Below are 23,651 nucleotides of genomic sequence, written 5' to 3' on the forward strand. Positions count from 1 at the left end.
TTTCTCACACTTACCCTTAGGTCAGAGGGGGAAATTTCAAGTGTGGAAAATGTGATAAAAAAATTTAGTTGTCCATTCAACTAATGTTTATAGTTGAGGTTTTGGGGGTGACAGTGGGGTTCGTGGGGTTTGGAGCCAATGACCAAGAAATATTTCTTCAAGATGTCTTTGGTGCAAAAAGGTGATTTATTGAAGCACAGGGACAGGACCCGTGGGCATGAAAAGCTGCTCTGAGACCATGAGGAAATACTGGTTGGAGAAGGTAAAATCCAGGGGAAGTTTCCAGTGAGATTTTCATATGCTAAAGAAGACTCCCAGGATACTGGAGGCCTAGCTATTGTCAAGTGAAGGTGGTTTTTTCCTCTAGCAAAACATTAACATTAAGAAGTAAGGAGTTCCTGGAGAAACATTTTACTCTGCCTGTTTCAAGTATTTGTCAATGGGCTGCAGGTTATAAGGAAATTTAGTTCTGTCTGCCATTTCTTCTTGCCTTTGTTTCCCACATCACTATGGAGAGATGGTGGAGACTTAGGTCTGGCAGGACTATGATCGCTATCAGTTAACCATTTGTTTTTCCCCTTTCCTTTGTTTTTGGGCAGCCAGGAGTGCCTGAGGAATATCACACATATCCCACCTGGTTGGGGGGGCATTCTTAGAACTGTGGCTCTATATGTAAATCAAATAGTTCAAGATTTCCTGCCCTTATGATGCTTGCATTCTGGTCGGAGGAATATGAAATATAATAATACAGTTGACCTTGAATAATGTGGGGGTTAGAGATGCTGATCCTGGCACAGCTGAAAATCTGTGCATAAATTTTGACTCCCCACAACTTAACTGCTAACAACCTACTGTTGACCAGAAGCCTTACTGATATCATAAATGATCAATCAACACATATTTTGTATGATATGTATTATATACTGTATTCTTACAATAAAGTCAACTAGAGAAATGAAAACATCATTAAAATTATAGGGTGGGAAAAATACATTTACAGTACTGTACTGTATTTATTGAAACGAATCTGTATATGAGTGGACCATTTCAAACTTAAGTTTTTCAGGAGTCAACTGTATTCCACTCTTCTGAGATAGCATCACAACTAGCTTTTCATTAAAATAAAAGATGAAGGCAAGAAAAATTTATGACTGCTGATAGTCTGATTTACTTCCTTCGTCTCCTTCTTTCTTTACCCACTATCCAGAAACATCTCCCCCACACAGGGGCACTTTTAATATAAAATATTTGAATCACTCTATCCCTCTGTAACAGTGCACTACCAAAGCCCTGAGCAGTTTGAGCCCATATGTTGGTATTATTCTCTTCATCAATAACCTACCTGATAAGCATAGTTTCCTTAAGAAATTAAAAAGACACTGAAAACTATATCACAGTTCTTATATGTGTTATCAAATTGGGTGTAATCCTTGGCTATCCCGTAGGCAGTTTGCTGTGTCTCTCTACATTACTTACAGCTTTGGAGAAGGTATGCTTCACAAAAAAAGAGCAGCAGACCATTGTTCTTACAACCTGAATGTAAAAGAGTATTTTCCTGCAAGCACACAGTACTTGGGGTTGTCATAATGGTACTTACTGAAATTTGATGAGGTTAGAAATGAGTAGTATTACAATGTGGACCCTCAGGTGACTGAGAAATGAACTTTCATCATGTCATTTTTTTCACATTTAGTTCTTTTTTAAAAAAAATAAAGAATGGAGAAAGATAAATAAATTCAAGGATATGAATACATCTTCCTACAAGGAACCAAAATTTTCCTTACGGTATATTCTTTTTATGTGTAAAATTAGTTTACAGATTCTATAGAACTTATTTTTTAACATTCTAATTATTATACATATTAGAATGTCAATTAGGATAACATCACCTTTGGGGATAAATTTCATTTAGCTAATGCAAATGTTTGATGATCTCTTTTTAATATCTTAGTAGTTCAAATAAATTATCATGGTCACTAGGTTAAACGCTTTATAAATGTTTATATGAGCTGGAAACCCAAGGATATTTCTAAACTATCAAATACTGAGACACAAATCTGTCTTAACTTGTATGACACTATGAAGGTTAAATTACATTTGACACTATCTATATAATGACCAAGACTATGAATGTGCATAAAAGGTTTTACAACAGAGAAGGTTCTCTCTGGTCAGCATTTCAAAGGTTAACTGTAGGCTTGGGGAAGAGATACAACTAGTGGGGCATGGATATTCCCCGTCTGTGGCATTCCATCCTAGTTTCATGTAACAAAATCATATTCTTGGGCCTTCTTCTACTTTACTGAAAACCTTCTGTAATCCAAATGTGACAAACTATCACTTTTCTGTTGTTCTTATAGTACCATGTTTAAATGACATTTTCATAGTTTCAAGTTCTTCTTAATTTGATACTTTCTATTGTTTTTAGTTTATTTATTTTGAGAGAGAGAGGGAGAGAGAGTATGCAGGGGAGGGGCTGAGCGAGATGGAGAGAGACAGAATTCCAAGCAAGCTCCACACTGTCAGCACAGAGCCTAATGCGGGGCTTGAACCCATGAACCATTAGATCATGACCTGTGCCAAAACCAAGAGTTGGGTGCTTAATGGACTGAGCTACCCAGGTGCCTCACATTTTCTATTCCTTTCATCACCTATATAAAGTAAATCAGTGAATGATGAATAAGGAAAACAGAAGACCACCAACTTGACTGAGGCTGGCAGAAATGATTAAGGGGCAGTAAGTAGGAAAAGTGCTTTGTGTCTCTAGGAAAACTATGGCTACCCTGTAATTCCCTATAGACCCAGTAGCAAGTGCTCAACAAATGTTTACTAAATGATAAAATACAAAATGGGTTTCATGTTTATATTTCTGTAGCAATATCGGAGCACTAGGATCTTTTCACATATTGAATCTCAGTATCAGTCTTTAACAAATAATTTGTAAAGTCACAAGTGAAACAAAGGGTTTTCTCTAGACCTTAGAACTCTATCAGAAATTATGTAATGCTCTTTTATATATTATGTGCATGTGCTTAAATGAATGATGTTTTCTTTAATGATCTATTAGTACAGCAAATAAATGCATCCCCCAAGAGTAAATTAAGCAGTGAAGAGTTAGGAAATTAAATTAAAAAGCCTATAGAATGTCCTCATTAAATCAACTGAGTATTTCTCCTAGTGCTTTCCTGCAAAGACAGAAGGCTGGGTCAAGCTTTAAAATTCTTGCTATTTGTAGTTCTTAACATTGTAGAAAAGTGGGAGAATCAAGCTCACACATTTTGGATCTGGAGAATTATTAACTAACACTGTATTCAGTGTCAACAAGGGTCTGCCCTAAACAGTGCCTTCAATTTGTTTTTGGTTCCTGCCTAGGACTATCAACCTTTACTTTCAAACTCAAGTTTCCTACTCCAGCTGCTTCTTAACCAAGAGTTGATTGATCCCTTAACAGATGTTAACTGAAATCACTTCCATGTTGTATTTCTTTGTAAGCACTAGTTAAAATAGGTAATCCTTTTATTAATAGCCCTCCTTTACTAGTACTTCATTCCTTTATTGTATTAGACACAAGTAAATCCTTTGCATTATCATTCAAGTTAATCTTTGTAACATTCTGTTTTTATGAGGTAGCTATCACTTGTACCTTGATTTAAAACAAGAAGCTTGGGGCACCTGAGTGGCTCAGTTGTTTCCAACTCTTGATTTTGGCTCATGTCATGATCTCATGATTCATGGGATCAAGCCCTGCATCCAGCTCTGTGCTGACAGCACAGAGCCTGCTTGGGATTCTCTCTCTCCCTCTCTCTTTGCTCCTCCCTTTCTCTCTCTCTCTCTCTCAAAATAAATAAATAAACTTAATAAAATAAAACAAGAAGAAGCTTAAATTAAGAAAAATGTAGTAACTTACCCATTGCCTCCTGTCTTTGGGATCCTTCATAGCACATTGTAGAGGTGGCTTTTTCCAATGACTCCTCTGCCTACTCCATAGGTCAAACTTAGTTCCAACTTGCATTTATGAACTTTTATAATTTCTCACCCTCAGTTTTCATTGGTTTAGTACAGACTTTGACTTTCAGTATTATCAGATAGGCCTTACTTCTTCTGACTTCTCCTTAACTAACTTCTTCTCATTCAATTCTATGCTTATTTCTATAGTTCAGAAAGATTTCACTGCTCCCCCAATCTGCAGTTGGTAACAGGGTACCCTGATGTCTGGAGCTTGGAAGTTGGATTATAAAAGTGAATTATCAAATAAATAAGAAAGATGAGGATATAGTTTCTTTTCTTTTTTCTTCCCTTCCTTTCCCTTCCCTTCCCTTCCCTTCCCTTCCCTTCCCTTCCTTTACCTTCCCTTCCTATCCTTTCTCTTCTTTTCTCTTCTCTTGCAGTCTCACTAGGGAAGAGGTAGATGAATGTAACCTCTATGTTATGATCAGACATTGTTTTCTAGTGCAAGCACATTTCTCATGAACCTCCTTATTTAGGAAGCTCACTAGCACAATTATGCGTTAATGTTATGATTATGGGGTTAAGATAAAATTGAATTTGGTTTAAATAATATATCTTTGCTAATTTAATATCAATACATGTTCTATTAATGCTCGAGTTAAACAGGGTCAAAGCTAGAAGGAGTCATTGATATTCTGGTATATGACAATAATATATGCTGGTCTGGTACAGTAATGTAATTTTAGTGTAGTTTGGTATAATAATTCAATCTGTAAGAGAGTTGATTAAATATCTTCACCAAAAACTAAGAATGCATGGTGGGACTTGACTCAATTTTAACATAAGTTAATTTAAAAACTTGTTACTTTTCTGCAGTGCTATTATCTTAATATCTTTTCATTAGTTTCTGTTGTAATCATATGATGTGAACTTCTTTGCAATAAATGTTCGATTAGTACAGTGTGGGATTATTATTACAGGAAAATGCACTACAGTATTTGAAGTATAGAAAAAATTTTTTTGAAAAAAATGTAAAGTACTTAAACTCCTAATATATAGTGTAGAAACATATGGTAAAGAGAAAAAAAGAGAAAAGTATAAGCTGCCTCTTGCAGTGGGGTCTTATGTGTGCACCTTGATAGGGAGACTCCAGGCTCAAAGTCAGGTCCTCATACTTTGGTGTTTAGAAGGCTCAGATCAACAGAAAACTCTACTTAATAATGTAAGATGCTTAATTATTTTTGATTGCTTGTCTTGGACCAGAAATGGCTTGAGGATCACATAATCAGGGCAAAGGGATATGGTAGCCATGAAGGATATTCCATACATCTTTCTCTACAACATACCTATCCAGAAAGTAGTTATGTCATGTGGGTCTTGGCTACTTCATCGATCATCTTAGATCTAGTGATATAATTGTAGTCTTTTTTGAGATTTTTTTAGCAAATGGGTAAATTTCACTCATTTCTCTATTGGTCTTCCTTTTGCATACTTCTATTTTTCTGGTCTCTCAGAATAGAATTTATATCTTGGATTGTGTTGAAAAAATTCTAATCCATGGGCCCCTTCCTTTTAGCCTTCATATGAAATGCTGCCCTCTTCTGATGTTAGTGAAGTAGAGAGTCTCTCCTCTTAGTATTTGTCTTTTGATGGTTTCATGGGATTCATTTCATATTAAGTAACCTGATGATATTTAAGAGATATCTGAATTCCACTCAGACTATTTCTTAGAATTAGCTACTTTATTTGGCTTATTTAATCTACCTACTAGCTTTACTTTCAGTGATGATATTTCCTAAGCTTGTCCTTAAATTCTGGGGGTTATGCCCTGTTGAAAGCTTGCAAGTCACTTTTCACTACTGCATTTAATGGCAAGATAACATTTTATAAAATAATACATGAAGTCATAGGGACATAAACATTAGTTCCTTAATGAAGGGATACATTTCGCCATTGAAGTATTTTATCTAAAATTTTTCAAATCAGTTTGCTTTTCTATAATGAAGGGGCATTTCCAAGGCAAATTTCCTTGTTATTGGCTGCAAATAGAGAGATTATAAATGAACTGGGAAATGGTCTCGCCTCTGGGATGCATGTACTTTGAAGGGCTCTGAATTAGGTATGATATGAGTGATACAATTAGAATAAACATTCTGCATACAGTCAGCTTCTTATCTTGTCCTTCCTCTACAGACATATTTTTGTTGGTAATACCAAGAGATAACATCATGGTAACTGGTAACTTAATCTTAAAAACATCTTCAAAGACATATTGATAAGTTAAAATAACCATATCTATCCTTGTTATAGGATTTATATTTATCAATCACCACAAACTTGTATCTTTGGATCTAATCTGTGAGTGATTGGCCTGTGCTTTTGCTATGAAAACCACAAAACTCTCTTTTAATTAAAAATAAAAGCTTTAGCCTTCTTAGTAAATGCTCTAGGCCCAACGCAGAAAGTAAAACACAGATCAAATACTAATGACATGAATATCTTTGCTACTCTCTCATCATCAAGATCTAATGATCTGACTATAGTCTAAGTAATTAGAGAATTGTATTGACTTTCTAAAATTTGAATTCTTCTTTTTCTTATTTTAATTTCTTATTAAATAAGAAAAAAAATTCTTATTTTTCATCTTTGGTTATATTTTTATATTTGATAGCCACATGTTAGTAGTTTTTTCTATTATAATTTCTAAAATATTTATTTTTTTAGTTATTTTCAACATATAAGTTATATTTTACCTGCCTCATCCAATCACCATGCAATTACTTTTGAATAGAAAGTAGGATTTGTGTTGTGATTCAGGAATGTTATGGAGGACATCTAGTTTTGCTGGCAAGAATTCCTTCTTCTGATATTACAATCTCTCTTTTCCTTTCAGGAAATGACCCTCCAATATTATCAGTACCCATAGCTCCTGGCTTTGGCATATGACCTAGATCTTGTAAATCAAATGTCAATGTAATTGGTTCAACAATGGACATTTGATCCAATCTAAAATTCTGGAGAATTTTATTTAGCCTGGAATATTTGGAAAGAGGTATTTCTTCATTCAGAATTGCATGTAGCAAGGATAAGTCTAGATTTTTTTCTTCTCTTTGGAAAGATGTATTGTCCATATGACAATATTATCACAGTTGTAGCTTAAAACAACATACTTAAAAAAAATCTCATAGTTTCTGTTGGTAAGCAGTTTTAGGATGACTCAGCTGGGTCGTTTCTTTTGGGGTCTTACAAGGCTGCAGTTATGATAATGGCTGGGGCTGCAGTCTCATCTGAAGCTCAGCTAGGGCCAACTTCATTTCCAGGCTCATGTAGTTGTTAGCAGAAACTATAATTCACAGATTATTTATTATGGAGTCAGAGTCTGGGATGCTTTAATAGGCTAGAAAAGGGGGCTAGGGTGATATCATAAAGAGAAAGTCAAAAAACACAGTAGCATTAAGATAGCTCATCCATGCCAGCCTTTCAGACCTCTGGTTGAAAGGTAAGGTAATTGCATTAGTTGTATCAATATGGCTAGATTTTACACAGAATTTTAAAAAGCGGTTCTGGAGTATTTAATCACATATTAATTAAGCCTTAGCAAGAGGAATAGATTGTGCCACAAGGATCCATATCTCACAGTCACTGGAACACGTCATTTCAAGGACTTTCCATAAAGTATAAGTAAATGAAAACAGGATATCTAAAAAGCCTCATTTGTGTTCATTTTTTAAAACTCTCCATATCATCAGGCCATGGTGTGCTTTCTCTATATATTTAGACAAGCGCTGATGCCCCACAAGATGTGATGCTCTTTCAAAGTCACCATTTAGGAGCTCAGCATACCAAACTTTCACATACTTTGGTTTAATCTCCCAAGACAGACTGTAGGTGCTGTCTCAGGTTAAGTTCTTTAGAAACAGAGGTTAGGGAACAAACTCTTGTGAAAGAATTTATTGAGAAGTATCTGCAGTAAAAGGGAAGATGAGAAAAGACAGAAGAATAAAGATAAGCAATGTTGTGCTGTGGAATAGCAATTACACTACAAACTGGTGTCATCTGGAAAAGAGGCCCTACCTCTTGTAACCCCATGATAGTCATTTGTTGTTGGCTGTTAGTTGTTGTGGCATTAAAAATTCTCTGGAAGAAGGGGAAGTTATGAGACTTACCTGCCAACATACATAGCCATGAGGGGGAATGGGTGCACCTACTTGGAGGAAGTGATCCGACATCACCTACTACAGGAATGCATTATCTGTTTTTATTACAGTAACTATCAATTTAGCTTCCTAGTTTCTGGGGGTAAGTGGAAACATGATTGCTTCCTATTATGTATGTCGTATTCTATACTCCAAGTATAGATTTTACCAGACATCTGATTATATCCAGAAAACCCCATGCAAACTTGCAAATAATGTGAAGGACAACTGGTTGAAAAAATGCATACTATAATGCAAGTGGGCTGAATTTTGATAGGTAAATTATATACATTTAGATATGAATGCATTATAAAAAAAATCATGATTACCTGAAACTCAATTAAAGTTAAGAATATAGATCAGGTCCTTATGTCCTCTCTTGGCAATGGTGAAAGATTATGTTGGACAGTGAGGTGTTGCAAGAGAGAAGTGGTAGTGGTCACAGAGGAGAGACAGAGACACAAAGAGAGAGATTAAGAAAATAGTTTGAAAGCAAATCAAGTGGTGGGACACTTGAGTGATGTCCGACTCTTGATTTTGGCTCAGGTCATGATCTCATGGTTCATAGAATTGAGCCCCACATCAGGCTCTGTGCTGACAGTGCAGAGTCTGCTTGAGATTCTCTCTCTCCCTCTCTCTCTTCCCCCCACCCCCTGATTTGTTTTCTCTCTCTCTCTTTCTCTTTCAAAATAAAATAAACATTAAAATTTTTTTAGAAAAGTTAATCAAGTGGTAACAAAAAGCAAAGGGCTTAAAGCAAATGAAATTGAAAAAATCAATTCTTGTGTAATTGAATTGACTGTGGACAGGAAAAGCATAGAAAAGAGTAAGATAGATAAAAGGGAGTTTTCCTCATCACAATTCTTTGATCATAAACGGCTGCCATCTTCCTACCAATTTTCACATTTATTCTTGAACCATTATCTTACCTTGAGATGTTTGCATATGCTCATCTCTTTACCTTGGGCATTTTTTCATCACAATCCATTCTTCTCTTGAATAACTCCTTTTTAAAATCATATTTCAGCTTAGAAAAGAGCAGTTCCTTTTAGAATCTTCTCTCATCACTTAAGTTCTGGTTAGTGGGCTTTCTAGTGTGATTCCCTAGCACAGCATACACACCAACAGAACACATTTTCAGACTATATTTTCACAACACATTTATGAATCTGGATTATTGTTCATAAATACAGCAAGCATTGCTTTTTAATTTACTTGTGCCAAATACAGAGCCAAGCATGTAATTTTATACTTAATTTGTGTGTGGACTATTAATTAATGGTCAAGTTAACTCAACTGTATGCATTTAATTTGTATACATTGGGATAGGATTTTCCTAGTTTGTATTCATAAAGTGTTAATAACATTATAATTGTTATTCAGATTTGCATGCTTTAGGTTATCATTAGAGTTACACAAAAATAATCATCTCAAGACTTTCATAGAAATAAACAAACATATGGAGACTGAGAAGCAAAAGTGGAGAGGCATAGAGAATTTACTGAGAGATACAAAGAGTAAAAGAAATAGAAACATCTAAGTAAAAAGATAAGAAGAAGTAATTTGATACTGAGGGGAAAATATGGAAGATGTAGAGGAAAATTCAGAGGCAGAGCCAAATACATAGTCACAAGAAAAACTGATTAAAAAGAGGCTAATTAGATTGAGATAAGTAATATTGATAATAACAGTTGTCAGTCTCCTTGATATTCAAAAGCCAAACAACTACTTAATCTTTATTAAGATACCCAAAATGCCTGATTCATTCCAGTATTTCAGAGATATCTTGGAATTAAAATTTAATAAATTATTCTGAACATTTTCCCATCAAATCAGGTTTGGCTTTGGGGTTTATTTGAGTAGGTATAATTTACAATTAAAACCAAACTGATGGCAAACATCTTTAGACATGAACAAAATTACCACTATTAATAACTCTTTAATTTTCAAAGGCTTCGTGATGGATGATATGGCCATAAGAGTCTAACTTGAGGGATATGATTCTGTGGATTATAACCTGTAGTGTTAAACCTTGTAAACATTTAACAAGGGAAAGATTCTGGTTTGTAGTATTTGCTACATTCTGTGTTGTAAATATTCCTACTGTGGCTGATTTCAAGATTTCAGAATATCACTAAGTATGGATCTTAGGAGAAATGTGCCCAATTAATTCTCATGGCATACAATGGATGATAACCCACTTTTTCATACTTAATAAGCAAGGAATAATAATAATTACCATATATGATTTCTACCTGTATAAGTCAGCATTTTTTTTTATGCAAGTGGCATAAATCCAACTTAAATTGGCTTCATTTGGTTCTTAATCTCGTTGCTTCTTCATATCACCGAGAAAACTAAATGTAAGCCTAATTTTGCCGTCATGAGACCCAGGGGCTCAAAAGATTTCAGCTTTCATGAAATATTTCTATCTTTCCTTCATCTTTCTTTTCTCTGTGATGAATACAATTTCAGTCAGGCTATGTAGAGAGACTCTAGGGTGGTTCCTGTGGCTGCTATCCCCTTATGTTCATACTCTTCTGTCATTCTATTCTGATCCTTTAAAACTGAAACATCTCTGCATTCAGAAAGCTTATGGTTTGGTAATGGGGGTAGACACACATATCAACATGCTAAAATACAAAAGTATTAGCTCTAGGAGAGGAGAAAACATGTGTTCACCAACATTAGGTTTATTTTTTCTTACCTATATTCAAAAATTTTAAAAATGAATGATGAATTCCTTGAAATAGTGACTATATTTTATAATTTTCCCCTTTGTGACAATATCAGTGTGGATGAAAATTGAAAATCCCAACATTACAATATTTGCTATAATAACTCCTAAGGTACCTTGATTTTGATACTGTCCCATTACCAGAAAAATATATCATGTTATTCTGGAGTCACATTTTCTGATTTGGACATCTGACTTTTTTTGTCAAGGATATCTATCATTAACAGTAAGTCATAAAACTAGAAAAAAATAAAATGATACCCTCCTTCATAAAAATTTTATCTACTTCTCTTCTGATATTTCTCTTTGAAGTCCGAACTTCCTGTGCTTATAAGTGTTGGCTTCTTTTCTGTTTTTTGCAAGTTCGTTATGAATGCTTTCATTTAAACAAGGTGACTTATGCCCGATATGTTTAATAGCTCAAAAATCTTAGTGTGTTGCTATATCCTATCTAAGATGAGCATAACCTTTTAAGCAATTAGCTATGATGATACTCTGAAATGTCAAAAATGTAAATAAAACAAATTTTGGTGTTTTTATTTTCTTTGTTATTTCTTTTGCAATTCTATTCTAACTCTGTTGCAGTGATATTCAGTTATACAGAATGATGCTGTTAAACATAAAGCACAAATTTGTACTCAATGATAAACTTTTCAGTTTTCACTTAGTAGGAAGTCCTAGCACTAATGTATTCAGTTTGGGAGAGGAATAAAAATGTTTCTCAAATTTCAATGAGGTTACATTGAGAAATAAATGATATGTTACCATATAATTTTTCCAAATAGACACAAAGATCACCTTGAGGCTACTCTGTACTATTGGTAATAAAAGAAAAATAACTCAGTTTGTATCAGTTATTTTTCACCTCTGTGAGTGCTTAAACATTTATACAAATTTAGCTGTTCTGAATTTTTTTAATGTTTATTTGTTGAGAGAGAAAGAGACAGAGTGCAAGTGGGGGAGAGGTTGAGAGAGAGGGAGACACAGAATCTGAAGCAGGCTCCAGGCCTGAGCTGTCACACAGAGCCTAACACAGGGCTCAGATGAGATCACGACCTGAGCGGAATTCAGAAGTTTGACTGGGCCACCCAGGCACCCCTAGCAGTTATGAATTTCTAATTGTAACTGGTGACAAGTACCTTCACCTCTTGCAATTTATTTTTTTTTAATGTTTATTTTTGAGAGAGAGAGAGAGAGAGAGAGAGAGAGAACAAGCAGGGAGGGGCAGAGAGAGAGGGAAACAAAGGAATACAGAGGATCCAAAGCAGGCTCTGTGCTGACAGCAACAAGCCTGATATGGGGCTTGAATTCAGGAACCATGAGATCATGAAGTTGGATGCTCAACTGACTGAGCCTCCCAGGCACCCCCTTGCAATTTAATACTTAAAGTAACTACTAGTGATTCCCAAACCCTGGGATACACAGAACTTATACTTCAGTGACAAATAAAATGTCAAAAATACCTGGTTTATTAAAGAAAAACCAATACCCAGTGAAGAGAGAAATAAACAGACAAAACTCTCTAAAAATTTTTATTTTCAATAGCCTGATATAGCAATTGAATTTTATTTGCATGATTATTTAACCTTTTTAAAGCATCAAAAGTTCAATGTTTATAAAATTTGACTAACAATTCTCCACTGATCTTTGGCATTTCCGCCCATCATGTAAGCAAGGCTTCTTGTTCCATGCTATCTTCTAGAATGTTTGTGTAGAAATCCATTTTGAAAGATATAGTATCTCCTCCTTAGGAAAAAGGCAACTATGCCTACTTTACAGTATGATAAAGTCAATACTTTCCTCCAGAAAAGGGCAAGCATGGTTACTGGCTATTGTAAAATATTCTAGTCCCTAAGTTTGGAGTTCCTCTATCATAATCCAACCTACTGCCTGTGTAGCTATCTGATCCACTTGACACAGTCATGTAGGAATTATGGCTTAGGGAAACAGCAGAGTAATGTTGATACTCTAGCTACTGGTATTGCTTAGTGTAATAATCCATCCTCATTTCTGACCCATTAGTCTTGTGTCTTCTGTCAGCATCCATAAAATTCTGGCAGTCTAACTTATTAGCTAGCAAATAAGGTAAAATCTCAGACTCTTAATTGTTCTGACAATAGACTAATTACTACCTAAGAAAGCTGACAACTGAGACATTCTAAAACTATTATAGTAGTCACTTTTACTAAATAAATTTGTTCGTGTAGTATATTACACAGGTAAATGTCTGGAAATGTAGGTCTGATTTTATGATATTAATATACCAGGACTAATGAGTGTCACAGACATTCTATTTGGATCAGTTCTGCAATGATTTTTTCCATTGCAGAATTGTAGATCTCTAGGAATACTTATTAAGCCTAATTTTATTAACTGTATGTACTAGAACTGATGGGCTTCAGCAGAAATTTTATTTGGATTTTTTTAATTGGACTTTGTTTTTTTAGAGCAGTTTTAGATTCATAGCAAAAATGAGCCACAGATACAAAGATTTTCCATATATCCTCTGCCCCACACATGTACAGCCACCCCCACTATCAACATCCCACACAAGAGTAGTACTTTTGTCACAATGCATGAACCTACATTGACACATCAATGCCACCAAAAGTCCATAGTTTATATTAGGGTTCACTTTTGGTGTTACACATTCTATGGGTTTGGACAAATGTGATAATAATTTCTGTATATCATTATAGTATCATACAGAATAGTTTCACTGCCCTAAAATTTCTCTGTGCTCCGCCTCTGGATCCTTCTCTCCCCATAAGTCCCTGGTAACCGTGGATCTGTTTACCATCTCCATAGTTTTGATTTTTCAATATTTTAAAAGGAAGAAATATAACAAAAAGTTTATTTATTTTATTTCTAGAGAGAGGGAGAGAGTGAGCACAAGCAAGGGAGGGCAGAGAGAGAGGGAGAAACAGAATACCAAGCAGGCTCTGAGCTGTCAGTGCAGAGCCCAATGCAATGCTCCATCTCAAGAACCATAAGATCATGACCTGAGCTGAAATTGAGTTGGATGCTTAACTGATTGAACCACCCAGGGGCTGCTCCATAGTTTTGTTTTTTTTCCAGAATGTCATATAGTTAGAATCATATAATATGTAGCCTTTTAAAATGGTCTTCTTTCATATAGTAATAGACATTTCAGGCCCCTCCATATCTTTTGATGGTTTGATAACTCACTTCTCTTTAATGCTGAATAATACTCCATTGTTGTGATCTCCAACAGTTTATTTATTCACTCACTGACTGAAGGACATATTGAATCCTTCCAAGTTTTGGCAGTTATGAACAAAACTCTATAAACATCTGTGTGCAGGTTTTTGTGTGGATATGTTTTCAACTTCTTTGGGTAAATACCAAGTAGTGTGATTATTGGATTATATGGTAAGAGTATGTTTCGTTTTGTAAGAAACTTCCAAACTGTCTTCTAAAGTGGCTGCGGCCATTTTTCATTCTCCTAAGCAACGAATAAGAGTTCCTATTACTTTATATCCTTGCTAGTATTTGATGTTGTCAGTGTTTCAGATTTTGGCCACTGTGATCTGTGTATAGTAATCTTTCAATCCCTGATGACATATGACGTAGAACCTCTTTTCATATGCTTTTTTGCCATCTGTATATCTTCTTTTTTTCTTTTATTATTATTTTTTTATTTACATCCAAATTAGTTAGCATATAGCATAATAATGATTTTAGGAGTAGAATCCAGTCATTCATCCCTTACATATAACACCCAGTGCTCATCCCAGCAAGTGTCCTTAATGCCCTTTGCCCGTTTAGCCCATCCCCCCACCCACAACCCCTCCAGCAACCCTCGGTTTGTTCTCTGTATTTGAGTCTCTTATGTTTTGTCCCCCTCCCTGTTTTTATATTATTTTTGCTTTCCTTCCCTCATGCTTCTGTTTTGTATCTTAAATTCCACATATGAGTAAGTCATATGATATTTGTCTTTCTCTCACTAATTTTGCTTAGCATAATACCCTTTAGTTCCATCCATATTGTTGCAAATGGCAAGATTTCATTCTTTTTGATTGCTGAGTAGTACTCCATTATATATATATACCACATCTTCTTTATCCATTCATCTGATCTGTGTATCTTCTTTGGCGAGGAATATGTTCAGGGTTTTCATTTCTTTTACTGTTGATTTTTTTTACTGTTGAATTTACTGTTGAATATTTTGGTAACAGTCCTTTATCAAGCATATCTTTTGCAAATATTTTCTCCCAGTCTGTGTCTTATCTTGTCATTCTTTTGATGGATTTTTTTATGTAAGGATTTTACATTTAAGTATGCATACAATCAACAAGAGCTTATAAAATGAAGACAGCCATATTTATTTATCATCATGAGAACATTTAATCAGATATGCTAACTGTTGTTCTGTTCTATTTTTAATAATCTCTTTTGATTCTTTTAGAAAAATTTTTGAACGTTATAGATGTCTCATATAGAAACTTATTTTCACATGAATCCTGGAGTTTTGGGTTTGACTAATGTTCTCTGAGACTAAAAAAATAAAATTAAGTCTGCATCTGAAAAGAAATTAAAGTAGGAAGACAGACGTGTGAAACAAATGTGTAAAGCAAGTGGTAGCATGAGCCAAGCAAATCAGGTTTGTGAGAAACAATTGAGAGTGTTCATAGAGCAGTGAACTGAAAAAGTGTCTGTGCTCTAAGTACAAAGTATCAGGTACTCCTGGGCCAGAGATCATTGTTTCTGTATAGTAACAAGTCTTTTTCATTTCCAGAGAAGCCAGAAATCCAAACTTTCATGTAAACATCTTAAATTTTAGAATGTGAGGAAATATGGTGTGGACAAAACAAATCTGTGAACCTGATTAGTCCCTTTAGCCACATTTAAGCTTCTGTTTAAAAAATAATTGTAAAATAATATGATACATACTGTAATGGAGGTATATACAAACTGTGTGATAGCACTGGAGAAGATACATGAAAAGGTTATGTTTGAAGCCATCATCCTTAGAGGATGTATAGGGCCACTCCTCAGCATTCCTGAAAGAGGGAACAACATATGGAAAGGATGGAGGCTTGAGAAAGTTTTCCATGTTTGGGAAACTATTTATGGTCCAGTGTTTCTGATAATGGGGTGTGGAGAGTAGTAGATGTCTTCATCAGATTGGAGGGCCAATTCATGAAAGTCTCAAATGTCATGCTTAGAAGAACATTCTTTAAATGAGGAGAATACATTAAAGCATTTTGAGTAAGAGATTGCCTGTTCTGGTTTGTATCTTAGAAATAACACTGGATGTTGTGTTGAAGATTGGATAGAAAGGAAGGCAATTAGAAGCAATTTTCTCTGAAGAAAGAAGGGAATGGGAACCAGAATTCAGGTGAGTGGATGAGGTTTGGAGAGTAGGAGAAGCTTATTCATGCATTTGATATAAAAACATTTCTTGATATGAAGGGCTTTATTTTGCTTCTACAGATCTATGTGAAAAGCATATTTTCTTATGTTTTATCATGTAAATGAATTACATTAATTCTCAGAGGTTTAAATTAAAAGCTTGCTAAAATTAAAGGGAAAAATATAGAGAGATGCGTTTAATAACATACTTTAAAAGTATTTTCAGAAATGCTAATTCTCTGAACGGATGACCTTCTCATATCACTTCAGGTATACTCGACCCAGGTCATTAGGAATCTTGAGACTCTATCACTCTATCTTATCTCTGTTCTCCTTAGTGTCTACTTGATTCTCAGTTCCCAAATGGTGGTATGTTGCCACTAGCTTCGCCAGACTAAAAAGCATTCTATTGTCTTAAAAACTTTAGGGTAAGAATTTGTTTTTCTCAGTAGCTCTGGAAAATGATCAGTGTGAATCTTTATTAGACCAGCCTGATTCACACATCTATGCTTGAAACAAATTCTTCTACCAGAAAGGTGAAGGCTCATATTCATTAGTCCTGGGCCATGCAACATTCTTGGAGATAAGTTTAAGGTCAGCTTTCTTCAAATAACATGGATTTAGTTTGGGAGCCAGGTAGATCCCTAAAGACAAAAGCAGGAAACACTTATTAAAGAAGGGAAATGCTTGCTAAGGAAATCAACAACAAACCTCATGAAAATGTGTACCAAAAATGAAATTAAAAAAAAGTAACATCTGTTCAATGCAAAAACAAACATTTTGGTCAATTGCTTTAGGTCAACAGAATTCAATAACACATGTGTTTATTTGAATTAATTGAATTTTATTTACTGTTTGTAGCAAAATAAAAAGTTGCTTACCATTTGCATACAGCCGAATATTTAACCTGCAAGTTCACTTAAAATTACTTCATTGTATTAATAACAGAAACAATTAAAAATAACAATAACAAATTTAAAATCCTATATTACTTGGAATGTGCTTGGAATTTAATGTCACTTACTTTGAAATTATTTATTGAACACCTTTGAGACCTATAAAGAGAACTAAAACAATTTACAAGACAGAGTTAATCTCAGTTTTGGCCTGAGTGTTCTTATTCACTTGACTGCAAGAGTCAATGAAAGTTTTCTTATGTTTGAAAATGTACTTCAAAAATTATTTCTACTTACATAATAAATTCCAAATTTTGTGTAGCATTATGTAGTATTAGTATTCTGACTATTTCAATAACAAGGTTGATGAAGCGAGAAAATGGGCTCATATCTGAGTGGAAAGAGCTGTAGAAGCTTTCTTAATTCAAGATGTGTTAATGTGATAAAAGGTCCATGGAGTCTGATTAGTGGACTTAATCAGCATAACATTTTCACATAAGTCAATTTCCAGTTTATATTTGTATTTCATCTTTAATAATAGCCCCACTGACATATACATGAGTCTTATAGTTCATTTGCCTATCTCATCTAAACATAGAATAATTTCTTCAGTCAAAAACAAGAAGTATCATTAATTGTATATTTAAACGAGACACAAGTTTGCAACTTGTCTATTGGTCTAGTTAACTTATATAAAAGAGCCTATTTGTAGAAAGTTGTCACTCATAAAAGCATGGGACACATCAATGATGGCAGCCATGATTCTTATTAATCCTGATTTGAAGTTTTTCCAGAATGAATCAAGATATTAGCTCTAAATCAGGAGTTAAGGAACCCATCTTTTCTATTGTGATGAATTTCTATCCTCTTAACTTTGTAGTATAGGGATGAGGCACCATATATATTGTACAAGTTGATTATGTGACTGCTTTTCTAAGATACCTCTCTCCTTTGCATCATTTTATCTTTATTGTTTTTATTATTGTTGCATTATTTACCTTTATTAATATTAGCTTTATCAATGACAGAATCTTGCTTAATGCAAGGAGTAACTTAAGTATATTTATTGAATGCCTCTAAGAAATATAATCAAAAGACACTTAATGTTTTCCTGTCCTCAATAACTTTTAATCTAATGCAGGGGAAAAAGGGTGCATGTGTGTGTGTGTGTGTGTGTGTGTGTGTGTACGTGTGTGTGTGTGTGTGTGCATGTGTGTGTGTGTGTATTAGGTACATAAAGAATAGGTACAATTGAACACAAGATGGAGATTTTACTTATCATTATTATTGTTATTATTATTTCATGTCAGCTTTTGAGAGAGAATAAGTCAAAGTTATAGAAATTAGCAAAGTAATATTCAGTAGCAGGTGATTAAGAATAGAATGGTGCAAAAGGAAATACTCTAAAAAATTTACAGCAAGTACATGTAGCTAAAGCTGTAAACAGTGAAATAAACAAGTTTCCACATTTGTAAAATTTGCCATTGGTCACACAACCCATGATGTTAGGGGGCCAGTTATAAATCAAGCGATTAAAAATCAAAATTTCCAAAGAAATGTTAATGAGGTTTGAATCTTTTTAATGGGCTGAATGGAAGGGATGGGATCACCACATAGCAGGACATCTTACAAATGTGAATGCAAACAGTCTGCAGTTTCCTAAATATTCCCTGGGAGAAATAAAGGTGTGATAGACTGCTGCCCTTTAGTCATTAATGTAATACTTTTAAATGTGCAGGTATTTGATTTTCTAAGCAATTGCTGCATATTTCAGCAGTGGTATAAGAATTTTGCCTCTGGGTGGCTCTTAACCGTGTTTTATGTGACACAATTGGCTATTGGCTTAGAAAAGAGATTAAAAATCACAAGAACATTGTGGATATTTTCCAGCCCAGTTGGCTTTTAGGCTTTATTCCAAGTGAAGCTTATTTCAAAGGTCTTTGAGAGAAAAAAAATCACAAAAGACAGAGCCTGTTCAGTAAGGTTTAGCACTAGTTAAGACTTCATTCTGTGTATTCTGCTCTTTTTAGCTCTAACCCCATGATTATTCTGAGGGAAGAGAGAAGGCTGATTGTGTACAATGGTGAGATTGCACAGATTTTTTTTAAATTACTTGCTTAATTTTTTTTCTTTCAACAAAGTCCATGTGCATTTTAGCTCTGTTGCACGTAGCAGTGCAGTTTCATAATGTTTTTTTTACGTGTGCACATGAAAATATATAAGCAAATTATTTTAGGAGTGCTTGATATAGTATAAATATGGAGCTTTCCTATGGTACTGACCTGTGACACAGAAATTATTTTTTCATGTGAGTTCCCAGCATTTATCATAGAATTTTCAGATCACTCCTCCACCCCTTCTTCCTCAAATATATCTTTAATTTTTTTATTATGGTAAAACACACATAACATAAAATTTACCATCTTAACCATTTTTAAGTGTACAGTTCAGAAGTATTAAATACATTTGTAACATGTTACCATAACCACCTTCCTTTTCCAGATGGATGCAGAAAAAGATCTTGTATAACTGAAACTCTGCACCCACCATACAATAAGTACCCATTTTCCTCCGTTCCCTTAGCTCCTAACAACCACCCTTCTACTTTCTGTTTATATGATTTTGACTACTTTATGTACTTCACATAAGTGGAATTACATATCATTTGTCTATTTGGGGATGGCTTATTTCACTTAGCATAATGTCCTCCAAAAGTTTCATCCATGTTGTAGTATATGTCAGAATTTCCTTTCTTCTTAAGGCTAAATAATATTCTATTGTATATGTATACCATTTGTTGTTTCTCTGTTCATCTATTAGTACTTAGGTTGCTTTAGTTTCTTGGTTTATACATTCATCCATTAATGATGGACACTTGGGTTGTTTAAATACCCAGAAGTGGAACTGTTGGATCATATGTCAATTCTACCTTTTACATTTTTGAGGAAACTCCATACTGGTTTTCACAGCAGGTATACCATTTTACATTCCTACCAGCAGTATACAGGATTCTAATTTCTCCATATGCTTGCCAACATTTATTATTTTCTGTTTGTAAGATAACACAGGAGTTATCCCAATAGGTATGAGGTGGTATCTCATTGTAATTTTTTACTTAAAAATTTTAAAGTTTATATATTTATTTAGAGAGAGAGAGAGTGGGGAGGGACAGAGAGAGAGGGAGAGGGAGAATCCCAAGGAGGCTCTACACAGTCAGCACAGAGCCTGATGCAGGGCTCGAATTCATGAACTGCGAGATCATGACCTGGGCCAAAACCAAGAGTCAGATATCTTAACTGACTGAGCCATCCAGGCACCCTCTCATTATGATTTTATTTATATTTCCCTAATGATGGATGATGTTGAGCAGTTTTTTATGTGCTTATTGGTCTTTTTATATCTTCTTTAGAGAAATATTGGTTCAACTCCTTTGCCTATTTTTGAATTGGGTTGTTTGATTTGTCAAATTGAGTTTTGGGAATTCTCTTTATAACTTGGATGTTAATCCCTTATGACACATGTGATTTTCAAATATTTTCTCCCATTCCATAGGTTACCTATTTACTCTGTTGACAGTGTCTTTTGATGCAAAAATGTTAACGTTTTCATGAAGTCTGATTTCTCTTATTTTTTGGTTGCCTGTGCCTTTGGTGTCATTTCCAAGAAACCACTGCCAAGTCCAATGCCATGAAGCTTTTGCCCTGTTTTCTTTTAAGAGTTTTACTTTTTTAGCTCTTTCATTTAGGTCTTTGATACATTTTTTTAGTTAATTTTTATATATGATTTTAAGGAATGATATACCTTCATTCTTTGCATGTGGATATCTCATTTTCCCAGAACCGTTTGCTGGACACTGTCTTTTTCCCATTGAATGGTCTTGCAACCTTGTCAAAAATCATGTGAAGATTTATTTCTGGACTCTCTATTCTATAGTACTGATTTATATGTCTGTTTTTGTTCCAGTACCACATTCTTTTGATCACTATAGCTTTGTACTTAGTTTTGAAGTTAGGAAATGTAAAATCTCCAACTTTTAAATTCCTGGGAATTCACTCTTACCAGAGGAGAGGGAGGGAAAATTTTCTGCCTCTGTCTGCACCTCTAAGATCTAAAGCCACAATCAGCAATATTAGCACAAACCCCCAATATTTAGAGGGTAGTTCCTCTTTGCCCAGTTTGGCTCTCACAAGCAGTGTGCTAGCTGCTTCTAGAGTGCATGCACAGATGCCTGCCATGAGGGTGGGGATTGAAAGATGGGTAGCTTCTACTCTGCTGAGAGGTAAAATTGACTGAAAGCAACCACAATTTACTGCCCAAGCCTTCTTTTGGAAGTTGTAAGCCTTCAGCATATCTCAGAGTTCCAAAACAGTTACATCTGACAGATTCTGCTAGTGTAATTGTTGTGTAGGTAGAGAGATAGATTCTTAGTATTTCAATACTGTTATCTTCCCAGAATCCTTTCAAATATATATTTGAAACTGAAATGGAAACGGCTTCTATGAAATATGGCAGTGAACTGGTTTGCTTCTGATGGAATGAAGTAAAGGTGGTGAGGTGGAGTGGGTTCAGGTTATGTTGTTTCCATCTCTCCCTTGAGGTATGATTTTGGGTATATCTATGAAAAGTTTTCTCGCCAAATGGGGATAACAATAACACCTACTTCACAGAGATCTTGTGAGTAATATAAATAAGGTAATGTTGTAAAGGCATCAGCGTTCAAAAATGGAGGGGAGCTGTGGCCCCTTCACTCTTTATTCTCCTTCTTATGAGGTGTCATCCAAAGAACATGTTCATGCAGTCCAACTGATTATTTATAGACAAACTGCATTCCCAGATAAATTAACAAAATCATTTGAATCTCCTTCAGTGACTCCAGAACTCCACCCTCATCAAGAGATAATATTCAAATTGTGAACAATGAATATTCTCTCTTGTGTCCCTTATATTCTAGTTATACATAGAATAGAAACACAAAACCCACAGTCTAGCTTGAACAGCATTTCTATAGCTACCTCAATCAAAAATAAACCCAGTGTCCTAAGACTGAAGGAGTTGGAGATAATATTATATTTCATGAAATGAAGTCACTTTTAAAGGTGATTTTCTAAGGCCTAAAAATAGTGAATTTCTTTTTGGTCTGTCCTTATGGGTTTGCTACAAACTTTGTAAAATGTCAAGACATGACATTGCAGTTGAATAGATTTCCAAACCAGTAAGCACCAAATATACTACACATATGATCTTTTTCATTTCTAAAGCAATTTTGTGAAATAAACACACACAAAAACACATAAGCTGTATTAAAAAATGTAGGACACATTTAAGTACTGATTTTGAAGATCATATGATAATCTAATCTTGTATAACTAAATTCAAAGGATTTGTTAAAGTCAAAAGACAATGCAAATTTTGCAATGTTTATGTAAAAAAATATATACCTTGAATTTTGTGATTCTGGTCATTACTAGTGTTTGCCTCCCCCCAAAATTCTCACTAGATACTTCCATTAGGAGATGTACAAAGCTTATACTTCCTCTCATATAAGAGTTACTAATTATGGGCAGAAAAGCTAAAAATAACATTTTGATAAACTCAAAAGCTTTGGCTTGACTGGAAAAAGCAGAATACTAAGAGAATGTATTTTCTAAAAATGTTAAAGTCCTGCTGTAAGTATTCACATTATGGTTATTTTTGACAGATTTCTGGTGAATTCTTTTCAGGGAATGAAATGGGGAGAATGTTTATGTTCCTAGTTAGACTCAAAAATTAAAAACTGCCCAGATGATAGCACTCAGAAAGATCTTCACACTCTCTCAGAAATAAGGCTCACCTCTAAAACAAATGAAAACAAAAAACAGGAATCAAGAAGACAGTTTTTATCTCACAGAGTGTGAGCCTCTTGAAAATCCTTAGGGACCACTGCTATTGTCAGACTTTTAACTCAGGGAGAAGCAGGTAAAAATAAATGTGTTAACTGGATGGAGAATTAAGTTGCTTATGTTCCCACACAAGTAAAGAGCATAGTACTTACTTACTCTAAAATGGTCAGACCTCATATAATCTGATTTTTTTTTCAAAATGTATAGTTTCATCTTATATAGCAGTGACTAAATTTCATATATTTGTCTTTAATACAACTCCCTTTAATATGCCTATTGACAATAATAAATACTCACATGCAGATACACCAAGGGTGTTATTGGAATTTGTTGATTTAACAATTCTCCCTAAATTTCTAGAATTTGATTTGAACCTTGAAGAATGGATAGAGGTTTGTCAGATGAACAAAGAGTAAAGGAGATTTACACAGAGGATGTTGCAAATGTTCAGACCTAAAGATATCAACAAGCTGGGTTGGTGTGTAGGAGGACCATATAATTTGTCATCCAAACTCAAATGCATTTGAGAGTAAAAGAGGACACTACCAATTAAAATTACATGACTTTTTGAAATGCTTATTGACCCACAAATTTAATTTAGTAAGTTGATAGACATATA

The 23,651-nt window shown here is 34.6% G+C and overlaps 1 long non-coding RNA gene across 1 annotated transcript in view; it reads left to right on the top strand.

The window, feature by feature from the left end:
* The window catches only part of LOC123383087, a 190,462-nt gene extending 170,645 nt beyond the window's left edge, over positions 1 to 19,817 (top strand). Inside the window, exons 2-3 of the long non-coding RNA XR_006592442.1 lie at positions 16,147 to 16,243; positions 19,184 to 19,817. This is a non-coding gene — a long non-coding RNA (uncharacterized LOC123383087). The remainder of the gene's footprint in view (positions 1 to 16,146; positions 16,244 to 19,183) is intronic.
* The last annotated feature ends 3,834 nt before the right edge of the window (positions 19,818 to 23,651 follow it).

The sequence above is a fragment of the Felis catus genome, chromosome F2, assembly GCF_018350175.1.
Source record: "Felis catus isolate Fca126 chromosome F2, F.catus_Fca126_mat1.0, whole genome shotgun sequence".
Lineage (NCBI taxonomy): Eukaryota > Metazoa > Chordata > Mammalia > Carnivora > Felidae > Felis > Felis catus.